The sequence below is a fragment of the Rousettus aegyptiacus genome, unplaced genomic scaffold, assembly GCF_014176215.1.
Source record: "Rousettus aegyptiacus isolate mRouAeg1 unplaced genomic scaffold, mRouAeg1.p scaffold_m13_p_6, whole genome shotgun sequence".
NCBI lineage: Eukaryota > Metazoa > Chordata > Mammalia > Chiroptera > Pteropodidae > Rousettus > Rousettus aegyptiacus.
The window spans coordinates 107,529,090-107,543,971 of NW_023416309.1; the positions used below are offsets into that span (position 1 = coordinate 107,529,090).

Below are 14,882 nucleotides of genomic sequence, written 5' to 3' on the forward strand. Positions count from 1 at the left end.
CATTTTGAGTTTGGATTTCAGCGACATCCCACTCTTGGTATAAATGTATGTGTTAGTTCTATGTTGCTGTGTGACAGATTACTGCAAAACTCAGCCGCTTAGAACGACAAGCACGCATTACCTCCTTGTCTCAGGGTCAGGAATTCGGGAGTGGGTTGGGTGGCTGACTCTCTCTCAGGGTCTCTCTCTATGAGCTTGTGGTCCAGCCGTCACTGGGCTACAGTCATCTGAAGGTTTGCCCACGACTGGATGATCTGCTTACGAGATCACTCATGTGGCTGTCGGGGGCCGTGGCCTGTGCTGCGTTTCATCTGGAGGCTTCAGTTGTTCACATACATGAACCTCTCCTCAGGGCTCCCTGAGCGGCCCCCAGACACTGGCAGCTGCCTTCTCCCGGCGCTCCGAGCGAGCGTTTGAGTGGGAAGCGTCAGCCTTTTACAACTTCAGAGGTGACGTGCTGTCGATTCCGCCATATTCTGCGGGTCACACAGACCAACACTGGTAAGATACAACATGAGAGAAGACTGCACGATATCAGGGGATGGGTCCTTGGGGAAACCCATCGGAGGGGGGCTACCACAGATAATATTCTTTCAACCTTGAAAGTCCAGGTCTATGAGAGAAAAAAGTTTGACTTCGATGTGATTATTTTGGTTAACTATTTAATTTTTTTTTTAATCTCTCAAATCTCTTTTATCTATTTGCTAAGCTACGTGCTAGTTACTGGACATGTAGAAATGAAAATATAGTCCTTCCTTTGAGGAGCTTACATGCTAATAGAGAGAGAAACATAGAAACAGCAGTTGTAAAACAGACATTATAATTGCTGTAATGGAATATGTACATGTCATAATGAGAGTCAACAACAGTGAGGTGGTCAGGGAACTCAGGCTTGGACTCTGGCTAGACCACTAATTTTGAGTACAAGCTTAGCCCTTCACTAGCTGTAGTTCCTATCGCAGGTTACTTTACCTTTCATGAGTCAGTTTTTTGATACAAGTTTTAAGTGACTTGCACATAGGTAAGTAGGTAGGTAGGTAGATAGACAGATGGATGGATGTGCCTGCAGATAAGTGTGCCGAACATTATGTGAACTGGATGGAGAAGGGCTCTTGTTCTGTAGTGACAGAGGACGACGCCATCACTTGCTGTTACATGAAAAGTGGAAAGTGTATAGAATGAACAGGATAATCTAGCTAAGAATATTTCCAAACAGGTTATTGCAAGTGCCACCTGGTTTCTTCTTGCCATTTTTAGTACAATGCAAGGAGAGAGAAAAGCTAAAGGAAAGGCTATCAATTTTTTAAATGTATTGTTTTGAAGATTCCCAGGGTTTAACACATAGGAGAAAGACTTAAACTAATTCAATAAATTAATGAAAATTTAACCAAAATGGGGCAGTGAAATTCTTCTCTATGATACTAGAATGGCAGATACACGTTGAAACCCATAAAACGTACAACACCGAGAGTGAACTCTCATGTAAACTACAGACTTTGGGTGATACTGAGGGGTCCGTGTAGGTTCACTGATCGTAACGCGTGTACCACCGGCGGGGGGCGTTGACAGCGGGGGCGGCTGTGCTCGTGTCGAGGCAAGGGGTATGCGGGAACTCTCTTTCCTTTCCTCCCAGTTTTGCTAAGCACCTATAACTGCTCCAAAAATTTTTAACTAAAATAGTCACATCGAAGTCAGTACATACTGAGTATTCAGTTTTGACTATTATTGCCGTGGCCTTTGTTCCTGGCAAAATTTAGATGACTTGGGAGAGACTGTCATGGAGACCTTTAATAATCAGAGGGACAGAAATACGAGGTAGAGATGGTGACAGAAATGAAGCTATATCCTCTGAATTTCTTGCAGAATTTTTTTTTCCAGGTCGAGTCTTTGGGTTTGGGCACTATGCGTGCAAATATTGGTTCCTAGAATCCTTCCTAAAATTAGATTACAGTAGCATAGTACCATTTCAGTAGCTTCCATGAGTTACTTTCATTTGTCCCCTTCATGGTTCAAAAAAAGATGGTTTGGGGTCAGGGATGTTCCTGTGACAGCCGTGCTAGTCACTGCCTTTGAGGAGAGGTAGGAATCGGGTCTTCAGGAGATCTGACTACCTGCATATGTCTTCCACTCTGTGAGTTTCTGCCGGTGGTTGCCACATTCCTGCTGGTGGCCCCAGGTGAGATGTGGGAAAACCGAAAGCCCGCATGAACGAAAGGACCAGGTGAGGATGTAGAAAAGTAGACCTGTAGCACACGCTGTGTGTCGGTAAAGAGAAGGCTAATATTTTCTTTCACTCCGGGAATGTACACAAGGAAGGGGATTATAATCCTTTAGCTACGTTTTGGATGTCCTGAATTCCCTGAGAAGGCAAAGCACAGCCTCGAAATTGGACTGGAAGGAAATGAATCGAAAACAGATTAGAGAAGAGTTAGAGAAAGAGGCGTGACATCCGGGTTGACGCCGCTGAGCCCTACAGCTTCCCACTCCGTGAAGCTCCAGGAGTGGCCTTCACCCCGGGCAGCTGTCGCTGAGCTGGAAAGTGGACGGGGCTGGGAACTGTGCCAACGCCCCGCTTGTGAAGGAAAGAGTCCTCTGGCTTCCTCCTGGTGCCCTGTCGGTGTGACAGCGGTAACATCAGTCGTATGTGTGGGTGGAGGAGGGTGGAAGAGTTTTGGCACTAGGAAATTTCATTTATTATGTGTTGAGATGAGCATTTCGTATCACTTCTGTATTTCCTACGTTTGAGCTTATGGTAGGGATCAAAAGAGGAGCCTTCTTCATGTAAAGTAAATCCCTTTAATTCTCTGAAGACTATAAACGAGAAGGCAGATAATTTACTTCCTGGGCATTTGTGCTTGTCAAAGTAGCAGCCTGGATATTATCAAAAATAGCTGTGTAAAAATATTAACCTTTTTATTGATGTTTAGCCTGACTTCGGTCAAGGTTGTCGTTAAGAAAACGAGAGACACTACATTCTGGTGAAGCATCTCTTTGCATGAACTCAGTTATAAGGTTACAAAATGTGCCAGAGTCGATGGAGAAAAACTTGTGTCTTTGGCTTTTAAGAGCATGTTTCATTCCCTCTGATAGTCTTTCTGAAATTCCGTGAGTAGAACTTACCTAGTTTGATTCTTCATTACTTGGAAGTCCTGAACAGTTTTTCTTGGAAGTGACCAGATGGAAAAAATTAAAAGTGTTTTAGAAGAGCTATTAGCGCTGGGTGGATTTTTTCTAGAAACCGTTTAATTTTATTTAGGCTTAGATCAGGAACATTTATGAGATTAATATTAGCTTATCCAACATGATAAAATTGTTTTTATTAGAATTTTAAGCCACAGCTGTATGCATTGAAGGGCTTGATTCTGTTTTCTGTGATTGCCTTTACCTCCCTTGAACTTTAAGAAGACAACAAAATGAAAAATTTCACTACAGTTTTGCTTCAAATGTCATGGTATTGCCTTAAAAAATATTAACCCGAGGAAGCAGTGATACCGTTTCCAGATCTCTTCATAGAGGACATTTAGTCCCATTCTTATTGCCCTTAATGGCTGTTCTTTGGTAAAGAACAAGTACCAAAATTATATTGGGGAATTTGCAAAGAAAGTAGGTTCTGCTACTAGATTTCTGGGAAAATAAATAAATTCTACAGGAGAAAAATGAGTAAACCCAAAGAAATTCCTTTTCTTCTTAATATTGTGTAGGCACATGCTGTAATCCCAGCTCCAATTAGATGAAGTGGGGTGTTGAAATCCTCAAAATTTCCACAAATGAGAAAACATTTTGTAAATATTTTCATGGTGCAGGCATCATTGCTGTGGATTGCACAAAGAAAGAGCAGGCTTCTAAAATGCAGAGAGACAGCCAGAAAATCGGATGACCTGTGAATGCAAGTTAGGCCCCCACCGGAGTCCTGCGTCCACCGTGAGTGTGACTCTTGTAGTTTTTTACAAGGCAGAGATTTGCATGAACTACTCTACAATTAGTGTAGAAAGAAGGGGAAAGGCTTTGGAATAAGGCAAGCCTGGGTACAGATCACTACCAGCTTCATCTTCAGCAGATTTCTGAATCTCTCCAAACATCTGTTTTCTCATTCTCAAATAGGGACAGAAATGAAAAGGGCTCCGAGAAGCGAAGTGTCTGGTGTGGCTCACCACCGCTAATGGTCTTCCACTTGGCGTTGGTATCTGTCTGGGGCAGGCTTGTGTTTAATTTGTCGGTGTAATTCACCAGCAGGTATTTGTCTTGTGGGTCACCGTTCTCCCCATGCACAAACGACAAGCTCAGCAACTATACAGAATATGTTATCCTCCAACAAGAATGCATAGGGTTTAGGAAGGTCGGTTTTCACCTGTTTGAAAGTAGCTGTGGAAAAGTGGGAAGAACAGTCATCCTGCAGTGTTCTAACCTCCAGCCTAGGCTGCTACCTTTACCTGTCAGACCCTTAGCCTCCGCTTGGCAGGAAGGATATGGCAACTTAGGGATTCAAAAATGCCTATAGTAGGTGCTTAATGAAAGTCCGTTATGGAACATCAAATAAAAATTATCACTGAATGAAAATGAAAGGGACACCTGCCCCCGGTACATGGTCAGCACAGCACGAGCAAAGACACCTTACCACTTAGCACATCCTCTGTCCAGCGTCTCTGATACAGTCGTGTACATCTCAACATGGTTTATTTCTCTTTCAAGCTGCTACTTGTAAGTCTTGGCCTTTTCTCCTGTAGTTAGCATATTATTGCAGGAAAAGAGCTTTATGAGTCTCATGTGTTTCACTATCAGATTGATGTGCTTTTTGCTGATACAGAGATGACGGCAGGTCCCCAAATAGCTCATGATATGTTGATTTTGGTTATATTTCCAGGAGTGCAAATGTGTTTTGCATGAACTATTTACATACATTTACCTGCCTTGAGGCCAAAGACACATTTTTGAGGGACATGTTACAGGTCACATATAAGGTAAAGATCAAGTGGACATATGTTTGAATGGAGTTCATACTACAAAGTCATTATCAGATTGTTCCTTCAGATATAAAGGGTTCTTACAGAGTTTATTCTAGTTACATTTTGTTGGTTTAAATACAATAGCCAAGATATGAATTATACAGGAAAGGTCCCATAGAAATAAATGAATGATAATAACTATGAATGTAATCTTTTTATTTTCAAAACATTCTAACATGAAGGTTCATGTTTGTGTTGACTTCATGTTTCTGTAATGAAAAACTTTTATTATCTTTTAATGGTAAACCTATTTTGCCCTAAACCTTGAAAGGAGCTGATTTCATGCCCTGTTTTGAAATCTGAATGAAAAGAAACCAATCACTGTAAAATGCTTTTCACATATTATAAGATGTGGTATTATTTGTACCTCATATCACTTATGAGGAAAACAGAAAACAAAGTATTCTTTTTAATCCAAAGTAACACAAAAGTAAAGAAAGATGTATCAATGCCAAAGAAATAGGAAATTTTTATTTGCTATATTTGTTTACATTGTGTCATTTTCTTTTAACAGTTTTTGGTTGTTTCTTTAATGAAAGCAGAGAAGACATGATACCAGGTCTCATAGTTTTAGATCTCTAAATGTCTTTAATTTCTAATCCCTTATAACTGTAAAATTTCTTATCTTGTATTTACAGTTGAATTCAATTATCGAGGCTGGTAATGGAACATTCATACAATTTCTATTGCTACAGAGCCAAACATGTACAAAGTAGAGCCCAAACATGTACAAAGTAGAGTGTAATCATCATTATTGAGTAAATTCACATGTACTACATACATTTAGAGTACAGAATGTTAGATGGAATTAGGAGAACCAATTGACAAAAAGAATCAGCTCGGCCAGAGGACTATCTCTTGACAAAGCATCTTGCACAGGGATGTTTGGCCGGTGATGGACATGTTTGGCATCCTCAGATATTTAGTGTCAAGTAGCTCTGGTTTTCAATGTTTTTCATGCTTATTTATAGGGATTGGCATGTTCTATTTTTTTATTTTTTTTTAAATTATCCAAATTTTAATTTTGGAAAGGCAGATCAAATTGGATGAGTTCCTGGAATTATTCTTTATGGAGCCTCACTGTTCAGATGTCCTCGATGTGGTGAGGTTAACTTTGACCTTCAGAGTTGGAGACTAGCTCTCCTGGCCTAGTCTTCCACATGCAGCATAATACCTGGAAGCAGAGAAGTTGCAAGGATACAAATTATCTGTTCCAAGCTTTCAAGAACATCTGGTAGTTTTTAGTTTTTCTTCCCTCATATTTCTCCACTAGTATATTTTCTTTCAATGCAGAGACACCTTCGAATATAGACTTATGACAGTACGAAGGCTGTTTGGAACTGTAAATACTGATTATCCGTGCTGCTTTTTTTCCTTCCTTCTACATATATGTAATGACGCTGAGAGGAAACAATTAAAAATAATGTCTATTTTACTGCAACCAAGTTTACAGCTTTTCAACACAGCAACTCCAGCAAGACTTGAGACATCCAGAAGGCTCATAAAATGCCCTTAAATATCAGTTTGAAAGTGAATTCATTTGTAGCCTTTCAGTTTTGCCAAAAAAAAAAAAAAAAAAGGGAAATTCCCTGAAATCTTTGCCGATTTTTCTCAGACTCAGGGTATAATGTCCTAGATACTGAGATCCTCTGGAAATTATTGAGACAACCCAAAACTGTCTCATTCTCGCTCATCCAGGAAATGAAATAAACAAGCGTATCTTTTATGATGTGGCGATGGGGACACTGGAATGTATTGACTGATCTGATAGAGAAGTGAGGTGCCAAGAATGTCTTCTTTCAGCTGCTGGTATCTGATTTTTTCCCCCAAATAAATTCAGTCATAGACCTAAGACTTCTTAAAAGTTCATTGTATGCCTGCCCACTTTATAATTCTAAATTGGCTCTTCGCAGCCTTGGCTCTGTTGACAGTTTGGGTCAGATAATTTTTTCGTGGGGGGAGGTGGGTGTCTTGTGCGTTGTGAAATGTTTAGTAGCATCCCTGGCCTTTGCCCACTGGATGCCAGTTAGCACCCCCCCAATTATAACAACTAAAAATGTCTCCAGACGTTGCCAAATGGCCCCTGGGGGACAAATTGTTTCTGCAAGATTTATAGCCAAGGTTCTCAACCAAGGCTAAACAAACAAAAACAACTTTAATATTTCCAAAGCTTAAGATGTTATCTAGGATGTTATATATATTTAGGATTTTATTTATATACACACACACACACACACACACACACATATATATATGTGTATATATATAAACTATATGGATATATACTAGGTACATATTTATATTATAAACTATGTTATTTTAGTCATATATCTATATGTAACATATAGGTATGTATTTAATATATAAATTTAGATGTACGAATGTATATCTACAGTTCTCTAAACAATTCGGTCTCCTAAAAGAAACTAAGAATTAGCTTAAAAATAATTTTCTTCTCTATCTTATAACTCTGGCAGTATGCAAGACTTGTATATTTTGAAAAATTGCTTTAATGTGAAGGACAACTGTCTCTTATCGATAGAAACCATTTTTGCATTCTACTCATCACCCAAGGGATCTCACATCTTAGCTGGGGAAGAGTATTTTGCTGGGCTAGCTTCCTGTGTAACTGTATCTCTGCTTTTAAATACATTTGCTGGTAGTACAATTTTACATGCAGCTGCCTCCAAGAGCTAGCCAGCAAGCGCCTCACTAGGACAGGTTTTCCATCTTCCTCTCCCAACACCGTTTTTTTTTTTTGTTCCCTTCCATGCTACAGGTATATTGATCTTGTTGAGCGAGCTCACTCAGAGAAGTAGTCAAGAAAGCAGTATATTGAAAACAAAGCCATGAATCTGACAAGAAAGGTACTGAAGGTAAGTAAGGAGATGGGGTTGCATTTTTATGATGTGTTAGAAAAAGTCATCCTCGAAAAATTTGGCTCTGAAGGTTAACAATTATTCACTTTGGGGGAATGTATCATGCAAAAGATGTCTTGATTTTAGGAAATCTTACAAAGACCTGTGTTGTCCTGGGTGCTTTACTCAGGAACATCGACCAAGTTTCAATCTAAGAAAGAATGCTGACTTAATGCAGGAGCTTTCTCTGGGCCAAATTCCCTTCTTTGTAATCTCCCAAGTGTTATATTTAATTTACATTTGAAATTGAAAATCCATGAACATGGAATTTGGCCCACAGATTAATTATTTGGGTTTTCAGGATTTGGGAGAATTTACTGGCTGAAGCAGATGTTTCTGAAGTTTTTATCTCTCCACAAATTGAAATTCCTTTTCAACTGCATGATTCAAGAGTTTGATAACCTAAAAGTAACCATTCGGTCAAGTCACTGCACCTTTCCTCAGTGTTTCTGATTACATATTTTTCAAGAAAGGATTGAAATTTATACCAAAGCTCTTAAACGTGGCTGATCTCTTAAAAGCTCAAATCTGTTATGGAGAAGGAGAAAAATAAACTGTCATGGACCTAAAAATATTTCTTGACTTCAACCTAAATGGAATTCTGTGCTCTTTACAAACCCACAAATATGTGATAACTCTGAAAGATGCGCATATAAATGCCCATGAATCTCTGTTTTGTCCAAAAATTGAACCCTTGTCTTGTTAACTTGGAACTAATCTCATTCATTAATACTATATTGACTTGAGAGGGAAGCCCAATGTAAGGAGCGTACTAATAAGGCTAAGTCTGTTAGATGCACAGGTTAGTAACCGTAAAATTCTCAGTAGGGAAAATTGTGTGTTGGTAAGGAATACAGTTCCTTTTCGAAGATATGTTGCACATGTATATTGCTCCCTTCTTTTCTCCTTTTGCTAGCACTGTTTAGATTGTTTACATGGACCACTTTCTGGATAGTAACCTGGAAAAGAGGAATCAGAAGACTAAATTGTCTCGTTTGCCCTTATTTCTGATCCGAGAAACTGGAGGGGATTTTGGTCGTTAGTACTGCTATTTTTTTACCCTGTACCCTAGGGCAGAGGAATCCAAAGTCCTTAAATGTCTTCTCTGTAATCATTAAATTATGAGGTGATTATGGCCAATTCTTTTGAAAATATGAGAATAGAACAGCTTTTTACCCATGGCTCATCTTTCGAACTGTTACAAAGCCACCGACCACACTAGAAGCCCCTTACTGAATAAGTGCTGTGCAGTCCGCCAGCTTTGACTAAATCTAATTTGTTCATTCAACAAATATTTTTCGTCATTTGTTAGGTAGCAGAAAGTGTCCTCTAAGAACCAAAAATACATATGTGAACCATAGAAGTAGTTTTCTTCCCTGATGGGGCTTCTATTCTAGCGCAGGGTAAGGTGAGAAGCACAGTAAGAAAGTAAACCAATAAATAGAACAAGATAATTTAGATAGTGATAAGTTCTATAAAGAAAAGTAAACAGGGTGATAGGCTAGGAAGTAATGGCCAGGATGTAGAGGAGATTTCAGACTGAGCTGTCAGGGCACGGTTCACATTTGACCTTAGACATAAAAGATAAGAATCATCCAAATGTGGATTTAGAAGACCAGATCAAGGGAATTGCAATGAAGACCTTAAGGTAAGAATGAGTTTGGGGACCTTTATGCAAGGAAGTAAACCTACACCTCTAGATTCCAGGGAGTGATATTAAGTGTTATTATGCACTGAACTGTGTCCCCGACCCCACCTTCATATGCTGAAGCTCCTACCCACAGTGTGACTATGTTTGGAGATAGGGCCTTAAGGAAGTAATTAAAGTTAAATGAGGTCATAAGGGTGGGGCCCTAATCTGCTAGAACTGGTGTCTTTATAAGAAGGGAGACACCAGAGATGTCTCTCTTGCCACATGTGCACACAGAAAAGTACATGTGAGGACACAGCGAGAAGACAGCTGCCCTCAAGGCAGGAAGAAAGACCTCGCTAGAAACCGAACCCGCCAACACCTCCTTCTTGGACTCGAGCCCCTGGAATTGTAAGACAATAGATTTCTGTTGTCGAAGCCACCCAGTCTGTGGTATTTTGTTATGGCAACTATAACAGATTAATAACGGGATCTAACCTACAGACTAGTTGGAAATGAGGCTGGTGTCTAGTTTATGTAAATAAGTTGCTCCGTGGTTAGGAAGTTGCAGTTTAAGTGCAATGGAATGTCATGAGAGAGTTTTTAAAAGAAAAGTTGAAGTGGATTCATTTAGATTTTGAAGGTGTCACTCTGGCTCTTGTATGAAATTATCACTGGGAATACAGAGAATACCAAGAGAACCCAAAGAGATTCTCAGCGAAGAAATAATGGTGGCTTGGACTAGGATAGTCAGGGCAGAGATTACGAAAGAGAGTAGAATTCAAGATGTATTTTGAAGATAAGGCCAACAGAATTAGATAGTAGACTGCATATGGTGTTTGAGAGTATGAGAGAAATCCTAAGACAGTTTTGGCTTGGTCAAAGGGGAGTACAGTAATTTACTGAAATGGCATTTTCTTATCTTGGGAGGAATAGGCTATTAGAATGCAGTGGATGGGAACTCAAAGTTCTATTTTGATTTTAGTGGAGATATCAAATGAGAAAGTTGTATATACAAGTTTGGATCTCAGTAGAGCAATCCAAGTTGGAGATTTAAATTTAAGATTTATTAGAAGGTGAACTAAAGGGACTAAAATTATATTTCTAAGGCTAGAATATAGATAGGAAAGAGTAAAGGTTCTATGACTGAGATCCAGCTCACTCCAATGTTTTGAGTTCTCTTAAACAGTTAAAGAAGAGTTAGCAAAATTCTACACAGTCTCTTCTAGAAAACAAGATGAAGAAATACTTTCCAACTCATTTAATGAGGCCAGAATTACTCTGATTTTACAAATAGACAAAGACAGTATAAGGGATGAAACTATAGCCCAGTATCACATTGAACTTAGACATAAAATTAACAAACAAAATAAAAAGGAACTTGAATTCAACAATATATAAAAACAATTACATGTGACAGCCAAGTAGGATTTATTTCAGTTATGCAATGAGAGTTAAATATTTGAAAATCAGTCAGTGGTAACCTACTGTATCAACCAGCAGACTGAAGAGAAAAAAAAATAACATGATCATTTCAACTGATAGAGATAAAACGGGATAAAATTTGATACCCATTTATGATATACATATTAAAAACTCTATCCAAAAGCGAGAAATAGAGGGGAACATTCTCAATTTGCTGGAGAGCATCTACAAAAACAAAACCTCAATAGCTAGCATTACACTTAATGGTAAAAAGCTGAGTGATTTTACCCTGAGCTCAGGAACAAGACAGGAATGTTTGCTCTCATAACTGTTACTCAACAGAGTGTTAGCAATGCTGTCTAGTGCAATAAGGCATGAAAGAGAAAAAAGAGGTACAGATTGGAGAGGACAAAAACTGTTCCCACTTCCAAATGACATTATTGTACACACAGAAAATGTCAAAGAATGTATAAAATGCCCTGGAACTAATAAATGAGTTTATCAAGATCACAGGGTACTAAGTCAACAAATAAAAATCAAGTGCACTTCTATATACTTGCAATGAATATGTGGAAACCAAAATTAAAGATACAAGGCTATTTATAAGCACTCTTCCCCAAAAAGAAATAATTATGTATGACTCTAACAATATATTTATAGGACCTGCATGCTCAAAATCATAAAACACTGATGAAAAAATATCAAAGAACATCTAAATAAATGGAGAGACAACCATGGCATTTATAGGAAGACTCAACATAGTAAAAATGTCAGTTTTCCCCAATTTGATCTATAGGGTTAATGCAGTTGATGTAAAATTTCCAGAAATATTTGATATATAGAGAGAAGCTAATTCTAAAATTTATATGGCAAAGTACAGGTCCAAGGATAGTTAAAGTAAATTTGAAAAAGAATAAAGTGAGAGGAATCATTCTACCTAAAGTCAAGACTTACTGTGCTGTTACGATAGCAGAGTGTGGCGTAGATGGCGGCAGAGACTCAGATCAGCGGAGCAGCAGAGAGAGCCAGAACTGGACGGGTGTGCCCCGCCGAATCTGGAAAACGCTGCAAGGGCGGTTAAATGGAAGGACCGTCTTTTCAACAAATAACGCTAAAGCGCTTGGCCATCCAAAGGCAAATAAATGAATCTCAATCTAGATACAATACTTTCTACAACAAATACTTCAAAGTGGATCGTGAATTTAAATGTAAAACCACAAAACTTTGAGAATAAAACATAGGATAGTATTTTCAGGATCTAGGGCAAGCTGAAGAATTCTTAGACATGACACCAAAAGCATGACCTATAAAAGAAAATGACTATTATCCTGGACTTCATAAAAATTAAAAGCTTCTGTTCTGTGAAAGACTGTGTTAAGAGGAGGAAAAGTTCATCTAAAGACTGGAAGAAAATACTTTCAAATCTCACTGCCTAACTTAGGACTTGTACTTAACATATAAAGAACTCTCAAACCCCTACATTCAAGAAAGAGAAAAAATAAGCAATTCAGTTACGAAATATTCAGATGAAAGGAACAGAAAGTTTACCAAAAAAGAAATATAGATGGCAAACAAACACACGAAGAGATGTTTGTCATTATTAGCTACTAGGGAAGTACAAACTAAAAAACAATGAGATAGCTACACCTGTAGAACAGCTTTTTAAAAATGCCAGTAATGAAATAGTTAATGGATAAAGCTGAGCGACAAAATAAGTAACGTAGTGTTGGATTATAGCCCAAAGCATAAAATAAAAATACATGAATTCATGCTGATATAAATAACTGATGGAGAAAATAGATAAATGGAGGAGAAGAGAGAAACTTTTCTTACAAAATAATTCCAAATATCAGATGTAGATACTCCCCCCTCTCCAGGAGGTGAATTTTATAGACTCACTTCCAAAGAGTGGAGTATGAAATGGGAAATATGTTAACTTTACACGTTCTTGGCTAGATAATCAAGGTGTTAAGTTAACATCATGTGATGCCAATGTAGATCCCATGGACCCACTGATACTGTGTGATGATAAGGGCACTTTTTTTTTTTTTTAATATCTGGCATTCTTTTAGAAACCACGTCTAATTATGAGAAAAAATATCAGACAAACTCAGACTCCAGAACAAACTACAAAATGCTTGACCAATACAACTCAGAACTGTGAAGGTCAGAAAAGCAAGGAGAGACTGAGAAACTCATGGACCAGAGGAGACTGCAGGGGTATGACAACTCAATGCAGTGCAGGGTCCTAGATGAGATCATGAAACGGAACAAAAACATCAATAGAAAAAAAAAAAAAACACAGACCTGCTGAAATCTGAATAAACCTGGAGTTTAGTTACTAGTAATGTTCCAGTGTTGGTTTATAGTTTTGACAAACATACCACAGTAACGTAAGACGATAACTTTAGGGGAGACCGAGTGAGGGGTGTATGGGAACTCTCTCCACGGTCTTTGTAATTCTTCCAAAGACTTACGATTATTTCGTAATAAAAAGTATATTTAACCAAGATTATTTTATGACTTAAGCAAAAAAATATATATAAAGTTCTCGAGCAAAAAAAAACTAACATGTAAGAACAAAATTTAAAACTTTATTGAAAGATAATGAAGATCTAAATGAATTGGAAAGGTATAACAAGTTCATTCTTTAGAGACAATGTCGTAGAGATGTCAATTCTCCCTAAGTTGAAACACTGACAGCAAAAACTGTCATTGTATTGCCAATGGGTTGATCTTTGAGTAAAAACATTTATAAAAGAAGGTTAGAGAATTTTAATGTAAATAATTAATTGTAAAATACTTTTAATGAAAGATTTAATGTACCTAATGCACGAGTCACCATAATTATTAACTAAATGCCACTATTTCGTTATTTCTTCCTTTCAGGGACAAACGTGCACCAAGTGCTCTGTGTACCAAGGGCTCTGTAGAAAACACTCTTTCAGGAATGAGCGAAGTTGTGTGTCACCTTCTCTTTCACCCTGGTAATGATTATTAGATTATTTTGAAGTTAAATTTGTGAGATCAATAAAGAGAAACCTAAGTTACAAAGGAAATTTATCTTCAGAATAAACTGGTACTTTTTGAGTTCTTCACATCTCTTTGGTTATGAAGATAGAATTCCCACGTATTTAGCATGGGGCTGGCTAATCACACAAGAATGAGGGCAAACAGAAGGGAATAATGGAGCAACTGAAAAAAACAGTCAGAGAAAAACATCAAGTTTTCAGTCCCGAAGGAATAACACTTTAAGTGACTCCCTGTGTCCCATGTGATGAGGTCAGGCCTTCAATACTATTCATTCAGCACCTTCAGCAGCCTCAAGAAGCCATGATTACTACGACTATGGTGCAGATTGGGAAATGGACTTAAAGAGGTTACTTGATGTACTAAAACCTGTGCAGCCAGTAAATGGTGGAGTCAGCATTAGAATCCAAGTCCACACGTCAGTCCCTGCTTTGTCCCCCTGAACCGATACTGTGGTGAGACGCTTCTCTGTCGGACAACAAAAATGGCGAAGCATTTCAAATATTTTGGCACCCAGCGAGACTGTTTGTTTAGGTAAAGGTGAAAATGGAATCACTCTCATCTTTCTCTTGATAATAGATCCTTAAGTACTACAAACTCTAAATATGAAATACCTTGGAATTCAGCGGAACTGTGGTTTTTTTTAATTAAAAAAAAAAAAGGATTGAATTTCAAGCCAAGTGATTTCTGGATAGAGCCATGCATAAGGCAGCTCTAGTGCACAGGAGGCCCCGCCATATTGGGACAGGTCCTAATTGGCAGACAGAAAGGGAAAGATTCATAATGAATATAATAACAGGGAGAGATGGAACAAAAATGACTCCTTTCTCTTCTCCTTCTAATCAAGGGCCCTGATAAAAGACACACAGACACAAA

At 38.3% G+C, this 14,882-nt stretch overlaps 1 protein-coding gene across 3 annotated transcripts in view; it reads left to right on the forward strand.

Annotated features, from left to right (window-relative positions):
• Positions 1–14,882, forward strand: part of KCNJ16 (potassium inwardly rectifying channel subfamily J member 16) — a 170,992-nt gene that overhangs the window by 53,406 nt on the left and 102,704 nt on the right. For 2 of the 3 annotated variants that reach the window (XR_004951345.1, XM_036222586.1), the window contains exons 3-4: positions 7,783–7,879; positions 13,866–13,963. The gene's annotated coding sequence lies outside the window, so the exon portion shown is untranslated. The remainder of the gene's footprint in view (positions 1–7,782; positions 7,880–13,865; positions 13,964–14,882) is intronic. The other variant, XM_036222587.1, reaches the window with a different exon arrangement.